Source organism: Macadamia integrifolia, chromosome 13 (assembly GCF_013358625.1).
Source record: "Macadamia integrifolia cultivar HAES 741 chromosome 13, SCU_Mint_v3, whole genome shotgun sequence".
NCBI classification, from domain to species: domain Eukaryota; kingdom Viridiplantae; phylum Streptophyta; class Magnoliopsida; order Proteales; family Proteaceae; genus Macadamia; species Macadamia integrifolia.
In genome coordinates this window covers 16376640-16393095 of record NC_056569.1, presented here as the reverse complement: position 1 = coordinate 16393095, position 16456 = coordinate 16376640, and the positions used below count along the sequence as shown (strand labels likewise).

The window sequence follows — 16456 nt, the reverse complement described above, 5'->3', positions numbered from 1 at the left end:
CACAACCTGTATCCTTTCACTCCAGATCCATACCCAAGAAAAATGCATTTCTTAGCCCTAGGTTCCAACTTCCCTTCATTTACATGTGCATAAGCAGGACATCCAAATACTTTTAAATTTGAGTAGTCTGCAGGTTTACCTGACCAAACTTCTTCTGGAGTCTTGCACTCAATAGCTGTGCAAGGAGATCGATTCACCAACAAGGTTGTTGTGTTAATTGCTTCTGCCCAGAACTCCTTGCCTAATCCTGCATTTGATAACATACACCTTGCCTTTTCTAACAAGGTTCTATTCATACGCTCCGCAACTCCATTCTGCTGGGGTGTTTTAACAACTGTATGGTGTCTTGCAATACCTTCATTTTTGCAGAACTCATTAAAGTCACCTTCACAAAACTCTAGGCCATTATCGGTTCTCAACCTTTTAATTTGTTTCCCGGTCTGCTTCTCAAGCAAATTCTTCCATTGTTTGAAAGTGACAAATACCTCATTTTTGTGCTTCAAGAAATAGACCCAAATCTTCTTAGAGAAATCGTCAATGAAAGTAAGCAAGTATCTTGCACCAGCCCCCTTTGAAGCAACCCTAGAGGGCCCCTATAGGTCTGAATGAATGTAGTCCAAAGTTCCCTTGGTCCTGTGAATAGCAGTACTGAAACTAACTCTTTTCTGCTTCCCAAACACACAATGCTCACAGAACTCCATTGCTCCTGTACTCTGACCACACAACAAGCCCCTTTTACTTAATGATGCCATCGCTCTTTCACTCATATGGCCTAACCTCATGTGCCATAAATTTGTGACATCTGATTCAGACATAGATGATGAAGCTGCTGCAACAGACCCAGTGACTGTAGTACCCTGCAACACATACAAACTGCCAACCTTGATTCCTTTCATCAATAAGAGAACTCCCTTGCTGACCTTCATGACTCCACCTTCAGCTGTATACTTGCACCCATTTGAATCAAGAGTGCCTAAACTGATGAGATTCTTCTTCAAATCAGGGACATGCCTGACATTGGACAAGGTTCTGACAATGCCATCATACATCTTGATATTGATCGTTCCCATTCCAATAGTCTTACAAGAAGCATTATTTCCCATCAACACAACTCCACCTCGAACTGATTCGTATGTGGAGAACCATTCACGATTGGGACACATATGGTAGGAACAACCAGAGTCAAGAATCCATTCATCCTGTGATCTAACTTTATCATCAGTCACCAAAAGCATATCAGACTTACTCTCATCTTCAGCAATACTGGCTTCTGCAGAATCATCTCTTTTCTGTTGATTTTGAGTACCACCACCTGCCTTCTGCTTATTTAAAAGCTTATAGCATTCAGATTTAATATGCCCCTTTTTCTTACAGTAATTGCAGGTTAAATTCTTGTATTTAGATTTTGATTTAGCCTTCTTTTTGTCACCATATGAACCCCTTTCATTCGTTCTCCCTCTAACTACCAAACCAACACCATCAAATTTATTGATAGTTGTCAACCCATCATCAATCTTCTGCTTACTTTGCAGATTCGTTTTGACATCCTCAATAGAGATTGTCTCTCTACCATAAATCATGGTATCCCTAAAATGCTTATAAGATGGAGGCAGAGAACATAACAATAATAGGGCCAAATCTTCATCGTCTATTTTAACGTCTATCCTTTTCAAATCAGTAACAATAGAATTGAACTCAGATATATGGGATTTAATAGAAGTACCTTCACCCATATGAAGGGTATACAGTTGTTGCTTCAATCTCAACCTATTGGTGAGGGATTTGGTGAGGTAGAGGTTCTCTAACTTCAACCATAACTCTGCAGCCGTTTTCTCTGAGAGAACTTCCTATAGAACATCATTCGAAAGGCACAACTGAATAGCTGAAAGGGCTTTATCATCCAAATAGCTCCAATCATCATCAGACATAGTTGCAGGTTTCTTCGCCTTCCCAAATAGGGTTTTCTTCAAACCCTGCTACGTGAGAACAACCATCATTCGAACCTGCCATAAACTAAAACTGATGTTGCCGTCAAACCTATCAATATCGTATTTCGTTGAAGCCATGAATCGAAGTAACCAAGAGCTCTGATACCAGTTTGTTAGATCAAACACCAAGAAACACGAATAAAGGGAGACAATAGATCCGTACGACACAGAGATTTAACGAGGTTCACACACCAGGGTGGTGTGCTACGTCCTCGGGCGAAGAAGAAGATGATTCACTATGCAGAAGAGAGATTACACCCTAGCAGCGGCGAGGAAGAACTCGCCCTGAAACCCTAGCTTCGTGAAAACCTTAGAATACAATGCCTTTCTCAACAAGCAACAGTACATTATATATATATACTCCAAATCGCGGTTCGACCCATCGGGTCGCGGTCGATCCGGTCGAACATTGGCCCAAGCCCTCTGCTTCCATCACAGATCTCAAAAAATTTTCCATTCGGGTCGCCACCAAAATATGTCGGATCGGGTCAATCTTCAAAACGGGTCAAGAATTCAAGACAAACTTAACAAATCTCCTCCACCTCCGTCCCCAACGCAGGCTTCTCCACCAGCATCATCCCCACCCCCACCGGCTGTTGATGATGGAGGCACCACCACAACCAATACAACACAAGGAAAAGGTGATGGTACTCTCTCTCTCTCTCTCTCTCTCTCTCTCTCTCAACCAAAGAACAAGACAGTAACAGAGGTTTTGTGCACTTAATTGGGAAACAAAAATAAATAAATAAAAAACAGAGTTATGCGTATGCTTTTAGGAGGTCTAGTCAATACTGGTCGATGCTTCTATATTATTCATTATTTTGAAAATTTTGGTATCAGAAGCAAGATTGAGACACCCCTTCCCCAAATACAAACCTTTAAAGAGAATAGCTTGAAGCATCATTCCAGTAGCTGACCGAAAGAGCAAAATATATCAGGATTTCTATCTAGCTGTGATTTAAAGGAACTTTCATTAGCTATCTAGCTGTGATTTATGAAGGTTTGGTAACCTCACAGGTCGCTCATGGTCATACCCAAATGTGGGCAGTAGGAACACTTTAAAGTGGGAGGATAAATTGTGAGATGTGATTAGTCTATGACGGGCAGAGATGAGAGATCTATGAGATTAACATTGCTGGCTCATGAATAGGTTCAAGTCACTACTTAATAGAGGATGCTTAAGACTCACTAGAAGTTGGCTGCATATTTTTATCATCCATTGACTGAGAAGGCTATAATCTTCATATTGCAAGTAAAATTTTAAAAGATGTCTCTAACATTTTTGTCAGTTGGTAGTCCGCTCGGGTACACATTGACTATCTCGATGCTGCAGTTGATATCAAAAGTAGTGCTTTTGTCATTGCATTTTGGAATTGAGAAAGAGTTTAGCAATCATGCACCATTATGGCAAGATTCCTGCCTTGTCGTGATTAGTTTTACAGTAATATGAGCTTAGCTTTCAATCGCCTTGATCAGTTAAGGATATTTGATCCACTACAATTCCCCCCCACCCCAGTGTTCTATCAGATTAACAAGACTCTTGACTTTCTGTAGATTTTGAAATGTCATGAGATGGTCAGCTGGGATGTTGTGTGAATGTGAACCAAGCTCTGCATGCCTAGTTCTCTATCTCCAAAATCTTAGTCTGCCATGACTACTCTTAATTTCAAGACTGTCTACATGATTTATGCATGTGTCCTTTGCTATTGTTCCAAGTACTAGAACATATTTTTCCAAACATGATCATGAATCCTTCTGAAATATTTTGGTAAAAATTTGCAAACTATTTGGAATAGTAACAAATTAACATTCCTCACTATCAATTTCAAGAACATAGATCATGAAAATAAACATTTTTCCTTTTGCAGCGAAAGGGAAAAGTTCAACAAATATTGTCATTATTATCGTCGTCCTTGCAATGACAGCAGTTATACTTGTTTCTGTCTTATGTATATGTTTTTGTATGAGGAGGAAGCCAAAGGGTGAAATTGATGGTGAGCAACTATAGTTCAAATACTTCTATCTTTTAAATTGTATTTAGGAGTCCATGTCTCCAAAAAAAAAAAAAAAAAAAATGTCAGGCTTTGGCTACCTATGCTCACTGCACAAAATTGTGAAGCTTTCATCAAAGCACTTTTATTTGGAAAATATTGAATGTTTTGTGTGTGTGTGTGTGTGTGTGTGTGTGTGTGTTGGGGTGGGGGGATTGTTAAGGTTTGGGTGAGATTAGCATGGAACAATCCTTACAATTTGGCTTTGATACAATAAGAGTTGCCACAGCCAACTTCTCTGATTTGAATATGCTTGGACAAGGTGGATTTGGTCCCGTCTACAAGGTAATGATACAAAACTATGATGCAAACATATGACAAATTCTTAACAGATACAGTTTAAAGTTGCATTTTGAATTCTTAAAGGTGGTTTTAAATCATTCCATGTGAGGACACACCTTTGCTAGTATCCTCTAATACATATAGTATATAGGGTAAGCTTTTGAATGGACAAGAAGTTGCTGTGAAGAGGCTTTCTAGAGAATCTGGACAAGGTGAACTAGAGTTTAAGAATGAGGTGGTATTAATGGCCAAGTTGCAGCATAGGAATCTTGTACGGCTCCTTGGCTTCAGCCTACAAGGGGAAGAAAAGCTTCTAATCTATGAATTCTTGCCAAATACAAGCCTCGATCGCTTCATATTTGGTTAGACTCTATCTTTGCTTCTCTTTCAATTCAATTTTTTTCATTTTTTGTTCTTAGCTAGAGATGATGCAAAGTAGCAACCCATTAAGATGTCTAGCTGGGGAAGAGTACCTTTGATTTTACAAAAGATGATCAATAGAGAACCTATGAGATCTCTATTCAAAGACATTTCTTCATCCATTATTTTAAGCATAATGTTTAGCTACATAATGTAATTGTTATGATTATTTGGAAATTGCTTATGGAATTGATAATGATTATGGTTACTCGCTAAACCTGAATCCCAATTTCATCTTTTTTTTTTGTGTGAACATGTAGATCCAATCAAACGCACACAATTGGATTGGGAAAAGCGTCACAAAATCATTAGTGGGATTGCTCGAGGGCTTCTCTATCTTCATGAAGATTCTGAAATTAGGATCATACATCGAGATCTCAAAGCCAGCAATGTTTTGTTAGATGAGGATATGAACCCAAAAATTTCAGATTTTGGTATGGCAAGGCTTTTTGTAATTGATGAAACTCAAAATACCTGTAGGATTGCCGGAACATAGTAAGTGAAATTTCTATGAACCTATTGATCTTAGCCATCATTCTAGAATCTTTTAAATGTCTTAGAAATCGATAAAACATTCTTCAGTTGTTCTAGTTTGAGGTGACAGGACTAAAAGAACCATATTTTTGAGTAGGCATTCCTTCACACTTTGGGCTTAAATTTGCTAAAGTTTCTTATGTTGCATTTTATTTTATTCCTTTGTTAATGCAATATTAATAGTTTTGTTTTATCACTTTTTCGAATGTCCTAATTCATTGACTATCAACTGAAAAAAATGTTCTACTTTCTACTATGACTAATGTATTGGGGTGGAATGCAGTGGATATATGGCTCCACAAATATGCACTGCATGGGTTCTTCTCAGTTAAGTCATATGTCTTTAGTTTTGGTGTCTTACTTTTGGAAATTGTGACCGGTCGGAAGAACAACAGTTTTTTTCAATCGGAGCGCTCTGACGACCTTCTTAGCTATGTAAGTATGAACTTTGTATGTAAGAAACTTTCTTTCATAAGTACTGACTCCTAGCTACAAGGCAATTCTTGAGGTAGCCTGCATCGCTGCATTATTATTGTGTTTTGGGTTACCTAATTCAAGTCACTTTCCATTTCATCTTTCTATGTGAAGGTCATCTCTAACAACTCACATAATGAAACTTAGAAAGAAACAAAACCCAAAGTAAATACATAAAAGACCTTTCTCACACACAACTTCTCTAGTCAATGATCCACCAATCTCTCTGTCTGGGAAAGCTAAGTTTCTCGATCAATATGTAAAGTTTGGAAAAAGAAACCTAGTTACATCAGCCAGAATGAGAGGGGATAGAATAGCAGAGGGCCAAAGGAGTAGTTTTAGACAAGGAAGCTAAAAGAGCCTAAGAGTTGGCAATATTATTTCCTACAGCATTTGCCACCCTGTAACAGTGATTCGTCAGTGTAGTAAACTGTTTAATGTAGACTAGGATAGGGGTCTAACCAAGTCTCAGCTGTAGGAACTTTTAACCAAAGAACAACCACAACCAATCCCAACACACCAGCAAATCAGACCAACAGAACAAAAACAATTCAACAGACTATCGATTTCAATATCTAGTATTGATTAGGATAGAACAGTACCAATCTGATAAATATAAACCAGGGGCTGATAACAGTTCAAATAGGATCAAACAACTATTAAATAATGTTTCACAACGTGAAACCACAGTAGGAATTACCCCAGGTCAATCGATTTCAGTTTTGGTTCTGACAGATCAGTAAAAGACAAAATTCTGGTGATTTGTAATAACTCTTTAATGACTAGATAGAATCAGTCAAAAAGTGGATAGATCCTTAGTGGGGTAGAGAGGATTTATCGACCAGAAATTTAGGTCAAACCCATGGCTGGATCTAACTCAATAGCAAGGACCGATTGTACTCTTATAGAAATTCTGGGCAGAAAATTAGAATGTAAATACCTGGTATTCTGAACAGTATTAGATGCTTAAAAACAAAACTTTGAGAAGAAGAAAACACTTGTAGCAGATCCTCCCAGGCTTTCCACTGCAAGGAGTTGAATGGATCAAACATCACTCCCTTCCACTATGATCAAACACACAGCAGTCCCAACAGAGACATAGCAGCAAGCTTTTTTTTTTTCATTCATCAATCGTGGGGCTTAGTGGGAGCCATCTCCTTTATATATAATAATGATAGGGTGATTACAAGAAATAGAAACTACCTTTAGTTTCCAAAAACTGAAATAGGAAACTAAATAAATACAAGACCTCTAGTTACTAAAATTAAAAGTAGAAAGTAGGAAATAAGAAATTAGTAACTAACTAAGTACTGAAATTAGAAACTAAATAACCCCATCAAAGCCCAACTAAAAAGGAAACTAATTAGAAATCATGTAGTGAATCTTACAGCCTCTCTTTTAGACCCATAAAAGTGGTCCAATACATTCCAAACCACATGGATTGAAGGCCCAATACATATACAACCCAACCTAGGCTTATTCCTAATAAAACAAGCATATTTTGCTTATTAATCTGCATCAACTCTCCCCATCTTGAAAAACTTCGTCCTCAAAATTTGCAGTGATGAAGTGGGAACAACATGTGAATAGCAGCCGTAATAGTTCCCAAACAAAATTTAGGTTGCTTGTAGACTTTTGGAAGGTAGTCTTCAAGGCGTGGAGTTTTCTCTTCAAAGAACCATGATGGCGTAACAAACTCTATATGCTCAACCTCTGAATCAATACCAGCTATGAATGTCATGTGCATAGAGTTGTCAATGTTGGTAATCTTCTCATCAAGGATGGGAACAAACTCTTCCTTCCCATTTTGAATCTCATAGACTTGTTGTGGAGTACTTTCAATTACTACCTCATCTTCCACAGTTTTAGTCTTGTCTACTATGCTCTCTTCAATAAGAATCCTTCAGTGGAGCCTTTTTCCATGGTTTCAGCCACCAAGACATTACTAATCACATGAATACCATAAGTGCCATCATCATTAGTATCTTTCTGGTCATAGTCATACCTACCATCATCATCACCGTCTTCCAAGGGGTATGGATAAAGAGCTGACTCATCTTCCCCATTGGGTTCTTCAATTCCAGCTACTGCATTAACCTCCTGCATATGTGGGCAAGACTTAGCAAAGTGTCCTACCTCTTGGCAGTGAAAACACTATACTTTGTTGTTACCTATCATAGGTGCTTTTTCCTTTGTAATTAGCCAGTGGAGGAAAGGCTGCCTTTGGAGGTGTTGAACTATCAGGTTTAGTGGTTGGAAAATTCTTCGTGACCTCTCCAGCTTGATAACCAAACCTTTTACCTGTCAGTGATATGAGCTCCTTTGTTCGTAGGGCCTTGCCAAAGCAATCCCTCACTGAGTACACATCAATGGCACTAATTCCCCTATTGATTTCAGCTCACAATCCCAATCGAAACCGAGATAGTAATTACCTCTCATTCTCCCTTATGCCTGTACGAGAATAAAGTACATCAAATCTTTTCATATACTCTACAACAGTCATAGTCCTTTGACGAAGAGAATTCAACTAATCTTGTATGCGAGCTCTGAAGTTACGTGGCAAGTATTTGTCAGATAGTTCAAGCTTCATCTCCTCCCCAAGTAGTAGAGTAGTAGGCTCTCTATCACGGTCTTCAAACTCTTGCTCATAGGTTTTTCACCAATCACGAGCAACCTCAACTAGCTTAGCACGAGCTAGTTTAATCTTCCGTTCCTCAAGTAGGTCATAGTAGTCAAAATAGTCATCCAAAGTAGCTACCCAATCATAGAACAATTGGGGGTCATATCTACCATCAGACTCCTTCAGATCAAGTTTGACCTTTTTTGAATCTCCCGAGTACCTTTGGTATATGAGACGTTCAGTTTCAAAGTAACCCCTTATGTATTCTTCAAAAGTAGGTTGCATTACAGGAACCCTCTATGGTGCTCTTAGATTAGGGTTATATCTCCTGTTAGCCAACTGAGCAATTGGATTTGTAGGGCTTCCACTTCAAGTGGTACATAGGTATCATGAGTAGGTGGTTGTTGTTGAGTCTCCACAACCAATATCCTTGCACCAAGAGCCTGTTGTTCAGCCGTAAAGTCTGTAGCATCTCCATAATAGAAGTTAAGGATTTCACATAATCAGTGGGAGGGTGGTTCTAAGCTATGCTCTGATACCACTTAATGTAGACTAGAATAGGGGACTAACTAAGTCTCAATTATAGGAACTTTCAACCAGAGAACAACCACAACCATTCCCTACACACCAGCAAATCAGACCAACAGAATATAAACAATTCAGCAGACGATCGATTTAAATATCTAGTATCGATTAGGACATAATAGTACCAATCAGATAAATATAAACCAGGGGTTGATAATAGTTCAGATAGGATCAAACAACTGTTAAATAATGTTTCACAACCTGAAACCACAGTAGGAATTACCCCAGGCCAATCAATTTCAGTTCTGGTTCTAGCAGATCAGTAAAAGACAAAATTCTTGTGATTTGTAATAACTCTTTAATGACTGCACAGAATCAGTCAAAAAGTGGATCGATCCTTAGTGGGGTAGAGAGAAACTATCGACCAGAAATTTAGGTCAAACCAATGGCTGGATCTGACTCAACAGTAAGGACAGATTGTACTCTTAGAGAAATTATAGGCAGAAAATTAGAATGTAAATACCTGGTATTCTGAACAGTATTAGATGCTTAAAAATAAAAACTTGAGAAGAAGAAAACACTTGTAGTAGATCCTTCCGGGTTTTCCACATCAAGGAGTCGAATGGATCAAACACCACTCCCTTCCACTGTGATCAAACACGCAGCAATCCCGACAGAGACATAGCAGCAAGATTTTTTTTTTTCATTAATCAATTGTGGGGCTTAATGGGAGCTCTCTCCTTTATTTATAAACAATGATGGGGTGATTACAAGAAATAGAAACTACCTTTAGTTTCCAAAAATTGAAATAGGAAACTAAATAAATACAAGACCTATAGTTACTAAAATTAAAAATAGAAAGTAGGAAATAAGAAATTAGAAATTAACTAGGTACTGAAATTAGAAACCAAATAACCCCATCAAAGCTCAACTAAAAAGGAAACTAATAAAAAGAGGAAACTAACTAGTAATCCTGTACTCGATCTTAGAGCTCCTCTTTTAGACCCATAAAAGTGGCTCAATACACTCCAAACCACATGGAATGAATGCCCAATACATAAGCATTCCAACCCTAGGCTTATTCCTAATAAAACAAGCCTATTTTGATTATTAATCTGCGTCACTGTTGATGTAGAATGATACCGAAGTAACAAGAGTTTAGTACGACAAGGTGTAAAAGAAAATGTATAGCAGTTGTTGAGTCCCCTTCAAGGTGTAAAGGCAGGGATTCAAAACACATAATTGGGATCTGGATCGGAATTGGTCTAGATCAGCCCTGGAATCAGTATATTCTAGGCATTTAGAGTTTTTTCGTACGAGGATTGGATGAGCTAAATAGGATGGAAATGGTATCAGCTGATCTGATACTGATTCTTGACACCATGTGTCATGTGTACATGAGTAAAGCCCATTTCAGAAGCTCGTTGCAGTGCCTCTAGAGCTGCCAAACACTTTGGCATCAGTGGGTTTGAGTTTGGATTATTCCATTATGAGATGAAACTAACCTACACTTGAACATACTTGAACATGAACTGATCCAACCCATTGCAGTATAGTACAATTCATGAGTGTACTAGTTATTATCATTCTTGACTCATGCAAAATGGAAAATCTATCTCTGATTTTGTATGCTTATGTTGTGGAATTCTTGTAGGCATGGAGACATTAGAGGGGAAACATGGCCTTGGAGTTGATAGATACAACTTTGAGAGGGAAATGTTTAATAAACGAAGTACAGCGCTGCATTCACATTGGATTGCTATGTGTTTAAGAAGATGTTGCTGACAGACCCACCATGGAATCAGTTAATCTCATGTTCAGTAGCTCATCCATCAGTCTGCCGGTACCATCATCACCTGCCTTTTTCGTTAATAACAGAAAGGAGACAGATAAATCTTCCTCAGGGAATTTTTTGAGAGAAACAGAGCGGGGTTCATCGATAACTAAGTCAACTCCAAGGTCTACAAATGGTGCATCTAATGCTAAGTTTTACTCTTAGTGAGATACAAAGGAAGATTAATTCATTAAAACGGGGTGAACATTAAATATTAGTCAATGCTTGGTTTTTAGTGTAGCTATTGGAGTCACAGGGTTTGTGATGTTTTTGGAGGTCACAAAATAGATCTGAGCCGTTATTTTCATGGCTTATCCTATCTAAACTGTCTATTCCTGCCCAAAGTTGTGAGAATGTATAGTATTGGCTAGAATACTAAGATGTATGCTAATCCATTGGGAGTATTTGATTAAATTAGACTTCAAAATTTGACACATGATTAATCTAGATCATATCTTCTTTATCCAATAATTGAAATAGACACAATATCAAGTCACGTGGCAGAATAGATGTCTTGCGATGTTTGAAAAAAGTAAATGTCCGACAATAATGTTTGGCCTGGTTATTTCATACTTTATAAACTAAATCTAATAAAAAGTTGACAATCATTACATGAAAGTGTATACTTTGTCTCATAAACCAATTATAGGCTTCCCTCTCTGGAGAAGAAAGAACTGATCCCTGATCTTGACATTTTCGATCTTGATACACAGCTATCTTTTATTATTTAATTATTTTTATTATTCAAACTAGCTAGTTTTATTATTTAATCCAATTTTTAATTCTAAACCTTCTCTTGCAAACAAGAAAGCAACCTTGTGCAACTCCCAACCTTCTCTATATTCAATGGGAGCATCAACTTTACCTTCTTTCCATACGTCTCAGTGAACAACCGTAACCATAGTAAGCTGGGGAAGGACAATAATACAAGAATGAATATGTATGACAATTAAATGGATCATACGGTAACAATACTTTGAAAAAATCTGTCGTAATAAAATGCGTACGGAAATGATATAATACGTGTTTAATACGATTGCTTTGTAACATTCTAGGACCAAAAATACAGGTTTATTATAGTATAATGAACTAAAATTGATTATTTGCAATTAAATTCTAATATTCAATTCCATACTTTTGTGAACACCTTTAAATCCAATTTGGAATCATTTTTCATTCTTATGGACTTTTACATCTAATATTAATTAAGTTTAAACCCCACTCCAACGCCTTGAAAAACAACAAATCAAACAATAACAACATCAAGCAGATGTTCTCATTTAGAATCTAAGAGCCCATTTGATAACGTTTTTTCAAGAAACGCCAGAAACATAAATTTTCGTTTCTAAAAATAGAAACATAAATAGGTAGAAATTTCAATTTCAATTTCTAAAAACAAGTGAAAGGAAACAATTTTATCATACACTTTTTGTTCTGTTTCTGCCGTTTCTTGACACAGAAACGAAAGAAACGCGTTTCTTGAAACGTTATCAAACAGGCCCTAAATTTAACCCCCACCCGAACACCTTAAGAAACAACAAATAAAACAATAACCTCATTTCTGTTGTTGGCAATGGCAAGCTCTTCAAGACAAATCTGTCACCACTAGACTAACCTAGTGTTCATGGAATTACCATCTCAAAACTAATTATTTGAGGTAAATTGTAGATTCAATGAACTGAAATAATCGGCAGCTGATAAACACTAAAATGGGATATCAAAAACATTGTTATATGAGATATTAGAAACATAGTTACTGAACGACAACTGTTTGTTTTCCTTGAATACTTTGACACCTTTAATTTTCCATTTATCTTCCTCTGCCTCCTCAATTGGTTTCGTTCTTCAATCTGACCACGTACCTATTGTATCTAGAAGGCCAAATTTTTGAGGGCTCTAATCTCGTAGGGGTTTCTTTGAAATGCTTATGAAATCTGCGATTATGCACAACCTTCTTATTGGGATCGCTCACAGGAGTTCCTCACGGTAGTAGAGAGCCTTGAGAGGTCGTATTCTTTGGCTTCAAATGACGAGTGGTAGCTCGAAACAAAAGGGATTGCGAGTTGCGGCCTCCATGTAGTCGGAGTTCAAGCTGCCCAACTCAATAGACTAAGATGATAACTCACCGGAAAAGAAGAGTGGTAAGTCGCCCTCCCGTTGCTGCAATTGTCTTGGCTGGAGTTTTCAGCAACTGATGGGCGAGAAAGGAAGAAGCGGAAAGAGGGGAGGCTTAGTTTTCTAGATATGCTGAATGACTCAATTGAGTAGTCAAAACACGAAATAGCATAAAATGTGGCATTATTGGAATGATACTGTGATGCCATCATTCTTTTCTTCTTCCGTTTTTCTGTTTTTATGAGGCTTTAGAGTTACAGTTCATCGGTTAATGGGTAGATCTGATCTCTGAACACTACAACAAAAAGTGGTTTTAGAGAGGAAGTTTTCTGTTCCGAATACTTAGTGAATACCTTTTTGAAAGGGTCAGTTTGTTTAGAGAGAAGTTGGAGGTGGAAATATTGTTAATATGGAACCCACATGTTAGTGTGATGAAAAAACAGAGGAAGTAAAGATGAGGTAAAATTATTCTTTCCCACCCCAGCTACATTTAATTGGTTTAGAAAAGATAAAAAGTTCTCAACCCCATATTTGTTTGGATGAATGAGAGAGATGGAGAGAGGGAAAAAAGAAGAAGGAAAGAATGAGATCTAGGGCAAATAATCTGAAAAATTGAGTGAGAGATCCATGGCAGTTGCATCGATTGCACATCAACATCATCTTCTTTTTCAATATATATATATATATATATATTATTTTATTTATTAATTTTTTAAATAATTGCAGCCCGCTGAAGAATTGAGCCGAATGAATGTCTGCAATGAATGTGAGGACTAGAGCTCATCTTATCATCATTTAGTTTCTTGCATTTATTTATTTATTTTTATGATTGCAGCCCGCTGAGCTTCTGGCAAATGGGTTTTCTCTGGGAATGCTGTATCTATCTTTGTTCTCTCTAGAGGTGGGAATGATGGGAAGCCTCTCCTATTTTGGGGAATACTGCTCAGCACCTAGGTCCAACCACATTTGTGCTGAAAAGGAGTCATTCCAAACATCACCACAGGCCCACAGCCAATGCAAGAGAAGATGCAAATGACCATGGGATATAGGAGTGAGGGGAGATGCAGGCGAGTCTGCCTGACTGCACGGCAGTTGTTCAAAGTGATTGATCTTGTCTTATTACAACATGGGTTATGCAAGAAAGAATCACCCAAGCTTTTCGAGCAATAAGGAATGGAGCTCCAATTCCTTCACTCTCCCATTGCCCATTGCTGCTAGAGCTATGGTCCTTAGTTCAGGTAGCTGCAATCAGAAAAAGACATTGTCAAGGACTGAGTCTCTTATTTGCTCCGAGATTTTTGCCAAAGTCTGCATCAAAGTCCCACCAAAATTTAGTGAGGGTTGGGGTGGGAGAAAATAATGTCCACATGAACCGACAGGAAAAGTTGCCATGTTTCCCCGAATCCCACCCCTGTTAAACAAACAATTCAAATCTTGTTGAGGTGGTATAGTTTGTACAACTATCCCACCCCATCAAACTCCCCATGAAACATTTTGGGCCAAAGAGACAGACCAATCATCAGTGCAGGGGAGAGTGGGGTGTGAGGTAGGGGTAAGGTGAGAGTGGGTGAGGGGAGGGTTGGGGAGGGATGAAAGGGGGGGGGGGTGATGCGATTGCCTTTTCCTGTCCACTTCAACCGTAGAAGAAGAAGAAGGTGGTCAAGGTGGACGAAATTTAGCTGCTTCTCGGGTTGCAGCCAACCCCTGTGGCAGCCAAAGAAATAGAATCTAAAAAGGTATTTTGGAAAATACTATAGCCTAGGAGGGTATTTATGAACCCTGGGGGGAAGTGAATTATTCTATTTCTTTGGCTGTCAGTAGCTACACCCAGTAGCAACTAAAGTTTTTCCAGTCGAGGTTTCAAAAAAAAAAAAAATGGATTGAATAATAGAAATTAAAATAATAAAAAAAATGAATATTGAGAGAGAGAGAGAGAGAGAGATATAGTAAATTTACCGTAAGCATAGAAGTGTGATAGAAATTTTCCCCAAAAAAAAAAAATTCGTACCTAGACCTAGGGAATACACATGCATTATCTACTATTGAAATCCCATGTACCTCTAATTTTCTTCCTTTAATATTGTACACTTTTCTTCCACATCAAGATATAAGGTCAATACAATTATTCCTCTGTATACTCCTGAAAGAAAACCTAACTTTTAAGTCCTTTTCTGTTCCAGTTTCAACCAATGTGAAAATTCTTTCTTTCACTCAACAACAATTGGATAAGGGTTGTCTATAGAACAACCTGTCCTCCAACTCATGATGTACAAGCCTTTTTTTTTTTTAATCAAAGTAGTAGTAATCGAAGAAGAAGAAGTGTGTGAGAATAGGCGATGGTGGGAATATATCACGTGTCTTCCAACTCATCTATTTTTTAGGAAGAAGAAAGAGATTAATTAAATTGGGAGTCGCTACATAGATTAGGGTTTAGACCCATAAAAAAAAAAAAAAAAAAAAAAAAAGATCCCACGACCACCCAATGGGGACAAATCGAACTGTTGGTTTGAGGATGGGTCAATTTTACGGTCCTGGGAAGGTCAGGTAGCTCAATCCATCTAGTTAAACAGATTTTCATATTTATTTTTCTGGTGAATGAAAAACAAAATATTAAAAGAAAAAGATAAATACAACAGAATAGCTAAGTGTCCTAAACATGGAGAAGAACATAGATAAAATAAAGACCAAGAAAGATTCTATGAGAAAACAATATGTTTTCAAGGTAGCAGATCTCAGATAATACGTGGAGAACCTAATAGCGATGACTCTGTCTCGCTGTAAAAATATTATAGCCTTTTAAAACATCAGAATCTTTAGGACAATCATACTAATCTTGGTGGGAGCATGCAAACGATGAAGGAGGCCACTCAGAAATATGGAGGAAGGAAAATTTTTTGCTTGGATCCATTGTAGTTTCTCAAGGTAAAGTTTTGATGATCTCTTTTGAAGAGGTGACATAGGAGATGTCAGTCTCAAGGGACACATCCAATGGAGGCTTTTAAAGGCAGGGTAAAGTAAAAATAATGTTGCTTCCCTCTGAACTCCAAGCCCCAAATCAAAGCGGTCATTAGATGGAGGATACTTCTTCTTCTCTGTTTTTAGCCCCCTATTTAGCTTTAGTCTCCTTATTTAAAGAAATATCCTCTACTAAATCTATTGGATATGATTTAAATCCCTAATAAGAAACCGTACCACCTTATAGAAACCCCTCGTTTACAATTGATTCCTCCAAGTAGGCTCCCTTCCATCACTCATCAGAAACTATAGCAATATCCTTTTCCAATCAAAGAGGAAATTTCCGAACAATCACCCTATACCCAACAATCTCTCTCACTTCAAACCGGGCCACATGGGATACAAAATTTGAATCCACATTCATATTTCCCTTTTCCTTTTTTATATTTTGGATTCAAAATTTGATTTTGAAAACAATCTTTCCATCTTCCTTAATGTCCTCATCACTTAGGGCCCGTTTGGTATCGTTTCTGTTCCAGAAACGCCGTTTCGTTTCAAAAACGAAAATTTCAGTTTCTGTGTCAAAACGCAGTTTTTAAACGAAAAAATGGTATTTTAAAATTTCAGATTTTTATCGGGAAATTTTTTTTTTTTTTTT

At 37.6% G+C, this 16456-nt stretch overlaps 1 pseudogene; it reads left to right on the top strand.

Moving 5' to 3' along the window:
• Positions 1 to 2428: 2428 nt before the first annotated feature.
• On the top strand, positions 2429 to 11164 carry LOC122059934 (annotated as a pseudogene).
• Positions 11165 to 16456: the final 5292 nt, after the last annotated feature.